The sequence below is a fragment of the Semicossyphus pulcher genome, unplaced genomic scaffold, assembly GCF_022749685.1.
Source record: "Semicossyphus pulcher isolate SPU_LCO1_2020_fin unplaced genomic scaffold, fSemPul1.0.p SCAF_13, whole genome shotgun sequence".
NCBI classification, from domain to species: domain Eukaryota; kingdom Metazoa; phylum Chordata; class Actinopteri; order Labriformes; family Labridae; genus Semicossyphus; species Semicossyphus pulcher.
In genome coordinates, this window is record NW_027211637.1 from 2,046,536 (window position 1) to 2,061,906 (window position 15,371).

Below are 15,371 nucleotides of genomic sequence, written 5' to 3' on the forward strand. Positions count from 1 at the left end.
ATTGGGTCAATGTGTGACATGTGCCGGCTGAGCTGAGAAGAAGCTGCAAAAAACACGTTGGTCCTGTGGGTACCCTCAGAAAAACACATATTAAAAGAAATAATAATATTGTTTTATTTTGAAATCAAAATATGAGTTTTAGCATGCTAGCTAACCAACAACATAGTGCTGCCATGCAGGAGCTACACAGAATGGTTCATTGCAATGACATAAAGCATGACAAGCATGTATAGTTTCCATTTGTGTATGCAGTTGATATTATTATAATTAAATGTTTATTAAATGTGTATTTTTATCTTAGTTGTTTTTTAAATTAACATCATCATCATCATCATCATCATCAGGTGGGCTTAAATGGGACACGAGCAGAACAATCACACTGGTTGGGGTGGATGTAAATGAGTGTAGTTAATTACTTCTCTGTATGATCCATTTTAAATGTTTATGTTATGTTAGTCCACCATATATAGATTATTATTATTATCATTATTATTATTATTATATTCATAACATTGTTTATTTAAGGTCATGTAGGGAAGATAAAATATTCAGTCTTTATCCATAAAATCACTGATGTACCCTTTAAGCCCGGCTGACTGTGTTTCAATGGGGATGTTCTTCCTCTTGTTCAGCTCAGTTCCCTAATTCAGATCATTGGCCTCATTTTTAAATCTTTACTTTCAGATCAGTTTTAGCAAGATGACTGAAACCAGGAGAAACTAAAACTACACACAGCGTGAAGCAGTCTATTATGAGGTTAAGCAGGCCAGTTAGATTAAGCTGTGTTTACTAGCTATGTTAAAAATAACTATTCTTTAATTGCTATTGAGAGGTAAGAGATTACAGATTTGATAGATCAAGTTTGTATTGTTACATTTAAAATATGTAATTATTTATTTATTAGTAAATCATGAAGTGGGCTTATTGGGAACACACATGGGCTCATTCGGTACCCATTAAGCCCATTCCAGACTTTGGACAGGTTTCCTTAAATTAAATAATAAAAACATTAAAAAGTTGTATAAATGATCTAAACTTCATATGAGAGATAAATGTTTCATTTCATCTGCAATTTTATTTCTTAAATTGTGGCAATATATAATATATATATATAATATATATATATAATATATATATATAATATATATATATATATATATATATATATATATATATATTTTTGCATATATAATGTCTGCAAACAGGTTTTGGTGGGCTTAAAGGGACGATTACCCTAATACAGGTGGTAAGCTAACTAAGCTAGCAGGTAATATTTCATGATAACTGTTGTTATTTCTTTGGATCAAACGGACTGATTGTAAATGAGTCCATATTTCATTTTCAAGTAATTCATGGTTAAAATGTGACGTTATTAACGATGAATGTAGTTTAAAAAACGTGAATTGTAGTGAATGTTGAGAGTTCAAATGTGTACTAAATGAAAAGATTGACGAACAGATTAAAGTGGGTAAATTTGAGTGACTGTTCTGCACATTTTGTGAGCTGTTGTTTTCTGATTCAGAGCCCAGCAGTTGAGGTACGAGTCCCCGCCATTCTACGGCCTCCTGCTCATCAGCTTCATATATTTCATCACATCCACATCCTGCATCTTCTTTTAACATCTCTGAGAAATCTGGATGGACAGTCATCTGTTCTAATGGTTGGGTAGGAACTCATACAAACACATGGAGACTGAGTCAAACAGAAAAAGGAGAAACTATTTCATATTGTGTTTTTGGTTTAATAAGAGACGGTTTTACTCTCCTGGGTGTAATTTGTTTAAAATTTGTTCTAAAAAGAGTTTTTTTAAAAAGGAATACACTAGAGGACAAGAGGTGGTGAATGTGAAACTAAATATCACGGGTTGTTGTTCAAATAAATAAACACTAAGAGGAAGAATAAACTAGACTAAAATAAAGAAGAATGAACAAACAATACAGTAAGTGTATAAAAAAGAAGAAGAAGCTGAAACATGGTCTTTTAAATCAACCGTAAAACCTTCCTGACAGCCAGGGTAAAGGGAGGGCATGCACGGGGAGACAGGAGGGGGGGGTTTGGCTGTGGCCGTGTTTGTGCGCAAGTAAAGTCACGTGCGTGGAGAGGAACGGACCGTTAATATCTGATTATGATCCTACCAACACATGTTGTATCTTACACTGAAAACACGTTCCATCTATTATTTATTCAATCATTTATAAACCAATTATCAATCATCTGCAAACAAAAAAGACAACAAACAACTTGGTAACGTTTTTAAAGAGAACTTTTTCTCAAAGATCTTTGAAATGTCTCCTGGTTTTCACTGTGAGCGCTTCTGGTAACTAAAAGATCAACACCCAAGATTCTTTAACTGACTTTAAGGAAGCAACGATCTGACTCGACTTCTCTGGACGAAGCTTTTTTATGTTCTTCAGGATTTCCTCTTCAGACCCGGACTCATTCCAGATATCTTGTCACATAAACTGACACCGTCACAGTGCATGTTAATTTATAATAACGAGTATGACATAAAAAAACGTGACTTCAGACTTAAAAGAGAAACTCTGAGCGTTTCACAACTATTGTATGTTCTGCAACCGAATATCCAGAACATTTCTGACACATATCACACTCAGACTGTTTCAGCTTTTAAACAACAACGACTGACTCCAACAGTGTTTCATATTTACTGTGATTCTATTTACAGGAAAACTCAAGACAAAGACGAGTACGCACCTTGTTACTCAGAGGCTGACCACAGGAGTGACTTTAGTTTCTTTTTGAAAGGAAAGATCCTTTCACAACAAAAGCTGGCCAATCAGAACATTTTTCTGGTTTTACGTCATTTCAACTGGAGTGGAGGGAAAAATTAATAAAGACACTGTTTAACGAAGGAATTTATACGTGTCATAAGTTGTTACATTTATTTCCTGTTTTCAGCAGGTTTTAACAGAGCATTTATGGAACTGGTAATAATATGCTATAATATGATATGATACATAAAATAGGATATATTATAATATAATATAGATGATATCACACCGAACAGAAGTCACAGATGTACATGTATATTCTAGTTTCCAGGCAGTAGCACACAAAAGGCCAAAGAGTGAACAGTGCAAAGATAATACGTCCAGGTCAGTGTTTGTAGGTTTGTGCAGATGTGTTGTACAGTCTGACTGCAGCAGGTAAGAAAGACCTCCTGTGTCTCTCTGTGGAACAGCGAGGGTGGAGGAATCTGTGGCTGAAGTTTCTCCTCAGATTATCCAGCATGTTCCAGAGGGCGGGAGTCATTGTCCATAACGGTGAACTGTATCTCCAGTATTCTGGCCTCGACCACCTCTTCCAGTCTGACCATCTGCAGGCCCACAGCAGACTCAGCCTTCTTCATCAGTTTCTTCAGTCTGTTGGCGTCCTTTGTTGTGATGCTGAACCCCAGCACACAGCAAAGAAGATCGTGCTCGTAACAACAGACTGGTAAACATGAGGAGCATTTCGCTGCAGACGTTAAAGAACCTGAGCCTCGTCAGGAAGTGAAGCTGACTCAGGCCCCTCCCATACAAAGCGTCCGTGTTGGTGGACCACCCCAGTCTATCATCCAGGTGCACACCCAGGTACCTGTAGGACCTGACGATCTCCACGTCGTTCCCACTGATGCAGACTGGAGAAAGAGAGGTGTTCTTTTTGTCTGAGGTCCATCTCCTTTGTTTCCCACATTCAGCTGCAGGTGATTTTCCCCACACCACCTCACAAACTGCTGCAGCGGTGCATAAATATGACACATGGTTGGTTGAAGGATTCATTTTCTGAAGGTGACCTGAAGAAGACACCTGTCCTGTCCCTGTGTTAAAGCTTTAATACGTGTTACATTTTTAGTTTGAAATGCTGCATATTGATGTATTTTCATTATTTTTGCAGAGTTTGATGATAAGTGAACAAAGCAGCTTGCTTTTATTGTGAAGGTGGGCATGGTGAAACCTGAAACTTCTGTCTGTCAAATTCTTCTAAACAAGAGGCTGCGACCACTTCCTGTACACAGTGTGAGGTAGGCGGGGCCAGTCTCAGCAGGCCGAGGGGAACAAACACAGTCTGCAGGCTTCTTTCTTCTTTTTGCTGGAACGGAAAAATAATCCATAAATAAAAATTGTGATTCTGATGTGGAAAATGGAGTTTTTATTTTCTCTGTGTTATGTGTTCCTAAAGTTTCTTAGTGGTTTTAGTTTCAGATTTCAGATCACTTTTGTATCCTTTTCAAAGTTGCTTGGACGCTCAACAAGTAGCTGGTTTAAAATGAGTCAAAAATCGTTCAGTGTGTGCAGGCACATCTGACAAGCTTATTGCCAGATATACTAACCCCTTCGAGAGTACCGGGTCACATTCTTATTTGTCTCGTCTTCCCTGTCTTTGTGTGGTGATCTGCTCAATAATTTGAACCCATCAGTGACATGAACTATGGACGACATTTCACCTATAAAAACAAAACAGATTCTGGTCAAATTAAAGCACCTTGGCTGAATATGGAAAGAGTGAGGATGTTACAATGTTACAATTTCATGTAGCAGACGCTTTTGTTCAAAGCGACGTACAACTGAGAGTTAATACAACACAAGCAACGATGGGGACAGGAGGGAACGAAGTCAGCAAGAGCCTACAAACAGCTTCAAGTATGATCAGACACCGGTGCTGACAGGCAGTGTATAGGGTGTTTTTTAAAAAATGTTTTCATAGTAATCAGCATCAGCAACATCAACAAGATCAGTATAGTCATCATCATCATCATGAAAATCCTAGTCAACATAAACTACATCCTCAATGTCTTCAAGGTCAGAGGTGTTCATAAAGAGCTGGGTCTTTAGCTTCTTCTTAAAGGTGAAAGGGACTCTGCGGACCGACTGGAGTTTGGTAGCTCGTTCCACCACCGGGGGCGACTGAGGAGAAGAGTCTAGTTAGAGACATAGGGCCCTGTTGTGATCACTCGCTTTCTAAAATCTCTTCACTGGCTCCCAGTAAAACAACAATACGATTTTAATATACTTGTCATTGTTTTTAAATCTATGCACGGCTTAGCTGCTTCCTACATTGGTCACTGAATACACACTGAACAGATCCCTTAGATCATCCAGTAACGGTCTCCTCATTACACCTAATTAACTCTAAATCTGCTCATGGCGCCTTCGGTCATTATGGTCCTACTGTGTGGAATTCTCTACCAGTTGAATTATGATTGACTAAAACTGTGCCTTCTTTTAAAAGTAGACTTAAAACTCAAAAGCTTTTCACCAGGTTTGAAGTAGACTCGTTGGGAAGGGTTCGGGTGTTTGTGTTTGGTTGATCGTGTGTCTGCTGATTGTTGCCGGTTTGTGTCATGTGGGTGGGTCTCGAGTGGGGTGTGCCGGGTTTTCCATTGTCTGTGCTTTTTGTATCTGTTTTCTGTGCATAGTGTCTTTTTGTTTTATTTTCCTGTTTTATATGCTTGTCATGTATGATTTTGACCTGTTTTTAATCTTAAGCACATTGAGTCCGTGCCTTTCGTATGAAATGTGCTCTATAAATAAACTTGATTTGATTTGATATGAATGTTTTAATCTACCCTTTGCTTCAGATCTCTGGCTGTTAGAATCAGCTGACACTTTAATGTGTAATTTCTTTAAACAATAATAAGACTTTTGTTTTTTCAGTGGGACTTGCAGTAATGTTAGAAATCAAATGTCATTCTGTGTACGAGTGACCAACCTCTTAAATCTTAAATCATGTGTGCAGATATTTTTACATTAATTCAGAAAATGTAAAGATGGTCAGATTAAAGTTCAGCATGTTGCTGTTAGTTCATTAAACACAGTCAAAGTGGAGTAGGTCCATAATAACCTCTGTGTGTGCTGACAGGTTCTAGTGTGAGGATAAAGACGTCATGCACCAAGAAATCAGACAGTTTGTGAAACACTGGAAGGATTTTACTGCACAGTCTCTGCAGAGGGCGGCTGTGCAGTAGCACAGAGACACAAGAGCTGCAGACCAGGACAACACATCAGTCAGAGCGGTTGGTGTTCATGTCTGATTAAGATTATTGGTGAAGTTTAAGTTCAGGGGAACTTTCTCCTCACAGCTGCAGGAGTTGATTTCTGACGTCTGCAGCAGGAAAGAAGCACCAAAATAAATCTGTACAAGAAGACATTCAACTAAATTACAAACCACTTCCTTGGTAAAGATAAAAAGTAGTTTATTCTGTAAAGTGTGAAAAAAACGTTCAGCATGATTTTTACAAACTCTGAAGAATCCTTTTGATTCATATTTAATGCAGCCTAAAAAAGATTAATTCACAATTGAGATTGTCAGAGGAACATTGTCTTCATCATCTTGGATCCTTTAAAGTTCAACAATGTCTCATATATATTTATGTACACACACACACACACACACACACACACACACACACACACCCACACACACACACTATGAACACTACTACATAAACATCATAACGTGCTTTTTAAAGTGGTTCAAAAGAAGACAGTTTCTGCCCTGATCTCTAAAGGTGCTTTTCGACAGCAGGAACTTTCCCCAGAAACTAGGAACCTTTTTAGGAACTCTGTGCGTTTCAACAGCAGGAACCAGGGTCTAAATTTAGTTCCAGGGTAATTGACTTACCCCCTGAAAAGTCCCTGCTCAGGGGGTAGAACTTTCCAAAGGTCCAGGAACTTTCAGGGCAGGGCCTGCAGGGCCTGCAGTGCTGATTGGTTGAGTATTCACAGTTTTATTTAACCCACTAGGGCTGCATGATACTGGAAAAAACATACATAGCGATATCTTTTTGTTTGTTTTGCGATATTCATTGCAATATTGCGACAGGCAGAATCAAAAACAAAGTCAAAGCCGGAACAAAAATTCTGACAGACAGCTCGATGCTCCGCCTCTCAGTGTTTTGTGAGTAATCCTGACACTTCTTAAAGCAACAGGTGGTCAGTGTACAGAGGCCAGGATTAAAACGTGATTAATGGTGGACATGTCTGAATAACTTCTCATGTGAAGTCTTGGTTTGTATGAAGACAGAAATGAAGACGTGGACCGTCCTGAACACGCAGGTCACACAAACATTCTGATGATGATCGAGCACATGAAGACATTTCTTTTACATGTCACTCTGTTCAAGCGTTAAGACAACAGACGCATTACTTTAACATTAAGTACAATGAAAGTTTCCTGAGTAAAGATAATTAATCTCAACATGTATTTACATAATTTACAGACAAAAAACTGAGTGACACCAAATAACCTCAGCTGACGTCAGCTCAGCTTCATGGAGAGAAATGAAACAATTCTCTGCTTCACAAACACGAGAGCTGAACACTGAGCCTGCTGCACGACCTCTGCTTGACCTCTCTGATGGACCAATCACTGTGTGACGGTAAACTGTCTGCATGTTCAGGTTTGTTCTGTCAGCTCCTGAGGAGAGAAGAGATTTATTTATAACAGGAACATTTTATAAAACCTGACAGAGTCAGTCAGTGAACATGTCAGAGGAACACTCTGCTGTCTCACCTCCTCATCTTCTGAATCGTATGAAATATTTTCAGGTGTTGTCGCATTTGAATCCATCTGAGCTTTTAAGAGAAATATTAATGAGTGAGTGACATCATTTAATTATTTCACTGTTAAATGGATTGAGAGTAAAGAGAGAATAAAACATACCTGATCATGAATGTCTGCTTCTCTTTCTCTTCCTGTAATAAAACATAAACAATGAATAAAAACTTGATGATGTCACAGACAGTATTATCTATCAAAACATGATCAAGTTTTTATTGTCACAAAGAAAATCTTACCAGTGAGACATCTTTTTATCTTCTTTCTGAAAACACTGCAACTGTACATATAAACAAAAGCCCAACACAAACTATCAGTGCTATCCCGGCTGTATTCAGTCCTCCACATTGAGCATCAGCTGAAACAGTTCCTGCTTTCAGCAGCTGTAGATACTTTGATTGACACCTGTAATGACAGAGGGACATTTATTAGAGGAACACCTGTCGGAGCTCATGAACTCATGAAGGTGTGTCCATGTCTGATGTGAAGCTTCACTCACTGTGTGTGTGGCTGACAAGATGTAAACGTCCCATCTGAAAATGTTCCATCACTGCAGGCGGAGCAATCAATGACTCTCTGTGACGTTCCTGCACACAGCACATTTATTAAAACCAGTTAAAAGGAGATTTTAGACGTGATTTTGTCTCATAATTTTATTATTACAAATAAAGATTGATTGTAACTGACGGTCTTATGAAAAAACTAAAGTTAAACTCACCTTTCTGACTGATGTATTGTCCTGGTCTGCAGCTTGTGTAACTCCGTGTTGCTGCACAGCTGTCCTCTGCAGAGTCTGTGCAGTAAAATCCTTCCAGTGGTTCACAAACTGTGTTTGATGTTTGGGTACATGACGTCTTTATCCTCACACCAGAACCTGTCAGCACACACACAGAGGTTATTATGGACCTACTCGACCCATCAGCCAAACACACCTGGCAGATATCTTCTCTCTAATGAGTGCACTTCTATATAAGGTAAGGCTACATCTATAAGGAAGGTAAGGATGTAGAGCAGGGATGCTTTAGCTCAACTCAAATAGTTTCTCACAGGACAAAAAGTTCCTACAAAGTCAAACAGACGGAGACAAACTGAGCTGCTGTGAATGCAGCAAACATCTGAGCTATAACTCAGATCATTCACATTTAGTTGTGGAACCAAAACAGGCTCAAATGTTTCAGAATATTGACCCAAAAAACAGCTCCTCTCGTATCTGAACACTCGTTGGACAGAGAACACGGATCTTTGATTCAGGCAGTCACAGCGTTTAGCTCAGCAGCTGCTCTTTAGCTCTCTGTCTGTTTAACCTGCTTTGTTTGGTGGCGCTTAGTGTTCCACTCAGGTTCTAGAAATACTATATTATATTATATTATATTATATTATATTATATTATGTTATATTATCAGAAATGTACCTGCATCACAGTTTCTACAGCTGAAGCACTTTGTACAGTACGTAGGCTGGTTCATGAAGGTTCCCTCAGTGCAGGGCAGACAGGAGGTGTGACTGGACTCTGTGCAATCTCTATAAACTAGAAATCCTGTAAAAACAGATTTTTAAAAAATTGTTAAGTATACGGGTGATTTGAACATACATACACACACACACACATACACACACACACATATAAATGTATATATATATGTGTGTGTGTGTGTGTGTGTATATTGATTTATATGTGTATTATACACATACACAGTACCAGTCAAAGGTTTGGGCACATTTTCTCATACGAGTGAATGGGAAAGTGTGTCCAAACCTTTGACTGGTAGTATATATATATATATACACACACACACATACATACATACAAATACAAACACATACACACACTATATCAATCTGGTGGATCCTACCAGGAGGACACTTGAGACAGCATCTATTGTCCATCTTATACTCAGATAGATCACACGTGAGAGCATGACCTCTGAAGACATTCAGCACGAGTATCTGTGGAGAGGAGAGGAGAGGAGAGGAGAGGAGAGGAGAGGAGAGAAGAGACAGTTTGGTGTCAGTGAAACATGAAAATCAAACACCTGGACAGAATACAGCTTCTGCCTACCTGAACGCCCTCATCCAGGTCTACACTCCCTCTCGCCCACTACGCTCTGCCAATGAAGCCTGGTGCTTTTCATTACATTAATTTGCGCAGCCTCGCGTCCTCTCTCCTCTGCTGACCCAAAAATGTTTCCCCCTCCGCCATGATGGAGGATCTTTCTAAAATGCAGAGAGGAGGCTCTGAGCGAGGGTACACAGGTGGATCCTACGTGGAAGTGTTTTAACCAAAGACGTGACGTGATATATATACACATATATGTATATATATATATAAATATATATTCATATATACAGGGCATCCGGAAAGTATTCACAGCGCTTCACTTTTTCCACATTTTGTTATGTTTCAGCCTTCTTCCAAAATGGATTAAATTCATTTTTTTCCTCAATTCTTCACACAATACACCATAATGACAACGTGAAAAAAGTTCTTTTGAGATTTTAGCAAATTTATTACAAATAAAAAACTAAGAAATCACATGTACATAAGTATTCACAGCCTTCGCTCGATACTTTGTTGATGCACCTTTGGCAGCAATTACAGCCTCAAGTCTTTTTGAATATGATGCCACAAGCTTGGCACACCTCTCTTTGGGCAGTTTCGCCCATTCAACTTTGCAGCACCTCTCAAGCTCCATCAGGTTGGATGGGGAGCGTCGGTTCACAGCCATTTTCAGATCTCTCCAGAGATGTTCAATCAGGTTCAAGTCTGGGCTCTGGCTGGGCCACTCAAGGACATTCACTGAGTTGTCCTGAAGCCTCTCCTTTGATATCTTGGCTGTGTGCTTAGGGTCGTTGTCCTGCTGAAAGATGAACCGTCGCCCCAGTCTGAGGTCAAGAGCGCTCTGGAGCAGGTTTTCATCCATGTCTCTGTTCATTGCTGCATTCATCTCTCCCTCTATCCTGACTAGTATCCCAGTTCCTGCTGCTGAAAAACATCCCCACAGCATGATGCTGCCGCCACCATGCTTCACTGTAGGGATGGTATTGGCCTGGTGATGAGAGGTGCCTGGTTTCCTCCAAACATGACGCCTGGCATTCACGCCAAAGAGTTCAATCTTTGAACATCAGACCAGAGAATTTTGTTTCTCATGGTCTGAGAGTCCTTCAGGTGCATTGTGGCAAACTCCAGGCGGGCTGCCGTGTGCTTTTAACTAAGGAGTGGCTTCAGTCTGGTCACTCTACCATACAGGCCTGATTGATGGATTGCTGCAGAGATGGTTGTCCTTCTGGAAGGTTCTCCTCTCTCCACAGAGGAACGCTGCAGCTCTGACAGAGTGACCATCGGGTTCTTGGTCACCTCCCTGACTAGGGCCCTTCTGCCCCGATCGCTCAGTTTAGACGGCCGGACAGCTCTAGGAAGAGTCCTGGTGGTTCCAAACTTCTTCCATTTACAGATGATGGAGGTCACTGTGCTCATTGGGACCTTCAAAGCAGCAGAAAAGTTTCTGTACCCTTCTCCAGATTTGTGCCTCGAGACAATCCTGTCTCGGAGGTCTACAGACAGTTATTTTGACTTCATCCTTGGTTTGTGCCCTGACATGCACTGTCAAGTGTGGGACCTTATACAGACAGGTGTGTGCCTTTCCAAATCATGTCCAATCAACTGAATTTACCACAGGTGGACTCCAATTAAGCTGTAGGAACATCTCAAGGATGATCGGTGGAACCAGGATGCACCTGAGCTCAATTTTGAGCTTCACGGCAAAAGCTGTGAATACTTATGTACATGTGATTTCTTCGTTTTTTATTTTTAATAAATTTGCTAAAATCTCAAAAAGACTTTTTTCACGTTGTCATTGTGGGATATTGTTTGTAGTATTTTGAGGGAAAAAATAATTTAATCCATTTTGGAATAAGGCTGAAACATAACAAAATGTGGAAAAAGTGAAGCGCTGTGAATACTTTCCGGATGCACTCTATATACACACTCTATGTATACTATGATGACAGCGAGGGTAATGACGACTCCTGGCTATCAGTATTATGACTATATATTTCACTGCTAAGGACACTAAAGACTGTAATAACTACCTCTTCAAATGTATTTACTTTTCATCACCACTTTTGTCATGAGTTTCTAGTTTAGTTCTGGTTTTTCTTGTATTTCGGTGTTCAGTTATTATTTCTTGTGTTACCTGTCACTTTGTCCCTTGTCATGAGTTCTCATCGTTTAGTTTTGTATTTACTTTATTCTGTGTTCTTGTCAGTAGTTAGTCTTGTTTAGTTTAGTATTTCACTTGTGTCTTTTTGATTAGATCATTTCCTGTTTTACTTTGTCACCTTGTCTCTCGTGTTGGTCCACTTCCTGCCTTTGTGTTTCCCGCTTGTTTGATGATGTGCCCTGCCCTGATTGTTTTCACCTGCCCCTTGATTGTCTCACCTGTGTCTGATTAGCCTCACCTCCTGAGTTTATTTAGTCTTTGTGCTCCCCTGTCTCGTTGCCAGTTCATTGTCGTCTATCCTGTGGAGTCTATGTCTTTGACCTTCCTGGTGTGTTTTTGTTCCTCGTGTCTCCTCTGGATTATCTTCGTGCCTCCCCCGATTTCCTCGTAGCTCCTCGTTCCCTTGGATTACCTGTTCCTGGTTTTGTTTGTAAGTTTTTTGCTCTGTCTTTTGATTTTCCTTTTTGTCTTTTGTTGGAGTTTAGATTTTGTTTGTGCATTTTTGCCTTTTATTTAATTATATCCTTATATCTAAGTCTTCTTCTGGGTCCTCACCTTTTTGTTTAATCTGAAACTTTAGATTTTCTTCATCACTAACAGAATCACAAAGATTTTAAAAATAACTAATATGACAGTAAAGTTTAAAACATGAATAATCTCACAACACACGAGTTCACCCTCAGAATCTCACACTTATGGTGTCTAAGAAAGGCTACTTCTCCTCAGCATGGAGGAGACACGACTGCTCAAAAGAACTTTCACTAATACAAAGTATGACCCTACGAGAACATTAAGAATCTGAAAACACTTCATTCAATAGTCTATCAATCAATCATCATTAATCAAGCCAACAAATAACTTTGAAATGTTTGCAAACAGAACTCGTCCTTAAAGATTACAATATACTCTACTTGCTTTAACTCTTGCTGTGTGCAAGTGCAATGTGCCGTCAGCCTCAAAAGAGGAAGTCAGAGCTTCAGAGCCGTTACGATCGGTAACCAAATATCCAGAACATAATCTGAACATAAGAGTCAGACTGATCGAGTTTCAGCAGTAAAACAACATCAACTGACTTCAACAGAGTTTTATATTTACTGGGATTCTTTTTAAATAAAATATGTCAAGACAAAGACGAGTACGCACCTTGTTCCCAGATACTGACTGCAGGAGTAACTTTAGTTTCATTTCCAGGCCTTTCACAATAAAAGCTACCGAAGAAGAGTCTCGTAATTTACAGTATAATGTGTTAATGGTCAATCAAAACACTCCATATGGTTTGAAGCCATTCTTATTTAAACTGAAAAAATAAAATAAAATGTAAAAAACACCGTTTATTGGAGGCATTTATAATTAGCTACATACATAATGTGCCATTAATGCTCTTGTTACATTTATCTCTGTTCCCAGCCACTAAAAAAACAACTATGAATATCATCATGTTGATGTAAATGTAGCTGTCAGAAGTGCGTGAATATGACAGATGGTTGGTTGAAGGATTATTTTTCGATGGTCACTGAAGTAAACACACGTTACATATTGTGGCGAGCTTGCGTGGACAAGAGAAACGAGATTTTCTCACTTTAAACAACACCTCTGCCCCATACTCTTCTCAACAACAGGTGGTGCTGTTTAAAACAAGACAAAGCCATTTAATACATGGACACAGGTCATTAATCAACACGAGTCATGGTGGCTACATTGCTAGATAAACTGTAATGCTTTCCTAGCCACACAAACACTGAAAACACATTATATAACACCAACATAACCACAACAATCAAACCATGAACACACTGTCTTTAAAACAACACTTTACAACAATGTGAGCATCAACAGTCCCATAATGCTTTGTGCCTCACGCGACGGCCCCCCTCTGGTCGCTACAACATTTACATGGAGTACTTTAAGTATTCAGAAATACAGGATACGGAAATAAATGCAGACAGAATTAAATAAATAGGGAAATAATGAAAAACTGATATAAATTTAAATAGAAAGAATCAGTTGTCAATTAAGTAAATATTGAAATAAATGAATACAAAAATAAGGATAAAATAAATAAAAACATTACATTTTTCAGATTTCTGAATATATTTATTTATTCTTTAATGAATATGAACATTTATTTGACAATTGAGGCTTTCATTTTTACATTTCTGTCTTTATTATTTTGTTTACTTATTTATTTATTTGAGATATTTATTTGTTTTTGATTATGGCAGTTTCAGTCCTTCATAGATCAGATCTTTTTACATTATAAAATTCTCTGTTATATATATATTATACCTGAACACTTCCCCCTCATGTGACGAATGTAAACGCACACTTCCTCATCAGTTTAGGTGTTGCCCTACTTGAGCCTCCTTCTGGTGCCTTGTATTCGACTATATATCAGCAGCGTTCAATAGAACTATTGATCCAGACCCACTTCTTGCCTTCTTTGGTTCAGTAGTGACAAACCCGTGTATTGACAAAGGACGAGCTGTTTCCCTCTGCACATCGCTGGCCAAATGCCTTATTCTTCAACTGTGGAGGTCAGAGGGCGGTCCTTCATTTCAGCGACGGCTCAGAGATCTGGGAAATATGTTACATTTAGAGAGAGTGTGTTATAAGCTGGACAACAGAGACGTTCTTGAAGTATGGCAACCCCTGGTGGACAAAAAGACGACCACCTCCAACACAACTCTCTCTTAAGCCACGTCACTACGCATCTGAATTTAGGAGACTACTAGATATTGGTTCTGTAATTACACTTTATCTAAATAGAGCGGTCTTTGACCTCACTTTGTAATATGCTGACTTATTTTTTTATTCTTTATTACTGTTTTATTACTTGATATTATTATTGCATCTATTATTAATGCTGTAGTAGGTTACATTATTAAAACTAACAAACTGTCACTTCAAATATGCAGTCGTACATGAGAGAGATAATCTGTGAAAAACATCATGTTCCTCTGGCTCCTCCGACAAGAACCCAACACTCCCGAAACACAACAACCAATCAGAGCCGAGCAGTCAATCGGGCTGCTGTCAATCACACGCTGCGCAGCAGCACAGTCAAGATCAATTTCTTCAGTGTGCGCAGCGTCAGCCTGTTTGTGTCCACAAAGGCTGAAAAACAACCACCAGGAATGAAAAACTGCCCATCCCTCCATCGCCAAATACGGCTTCTACTACAAGAACCGTTACACCGAAGAAGACAGAAGAGGAAAAGGCAAGATAAAAAGAAAGAGTTGGACCGAGACAGAAACAAAACAGCGTTAACACTGGAGCAGCATTTCTGAGGTGGAGGGAGCTACGGGACCTGAGAGGATTATAAAGTGATGCTGAGTTAGACAGTTACCCCAGCTTGATTTATGCTGTATTTGCTTTCAAAAAACGTCTCCACAATCCTAAGATGTCTGCGGTGACTGTGACTTTACGTTGGTGTTGCAGTCGGGCTAACGTTAGCTTGTTCCCACTGGTGCTGCTGTATGGCGTTTTTTCATGGCAGAGTGGCTGAAAATATCTCTGTGAAGTGCCCAGGCAGGGTTACTTTCAGGTTACCAGGTTAGTTCTGTGTGCCTGTGCTCGCACAGCTAAATGTTC

General features: G+C 39.3%; 1 pseudogene; it reads right to left on the minus strand.

The window, feature by feature from the left end:
* Window positions 1–3,241: 3,241 nt before the first annotated feature.
* Window positions 3,242–11,137, minus strand: LOC138590383 (uncharacterized; annotated as a pseudogene).
* Window positions 11,138–15,371: the final 4,234 nt, after the last annotated feature.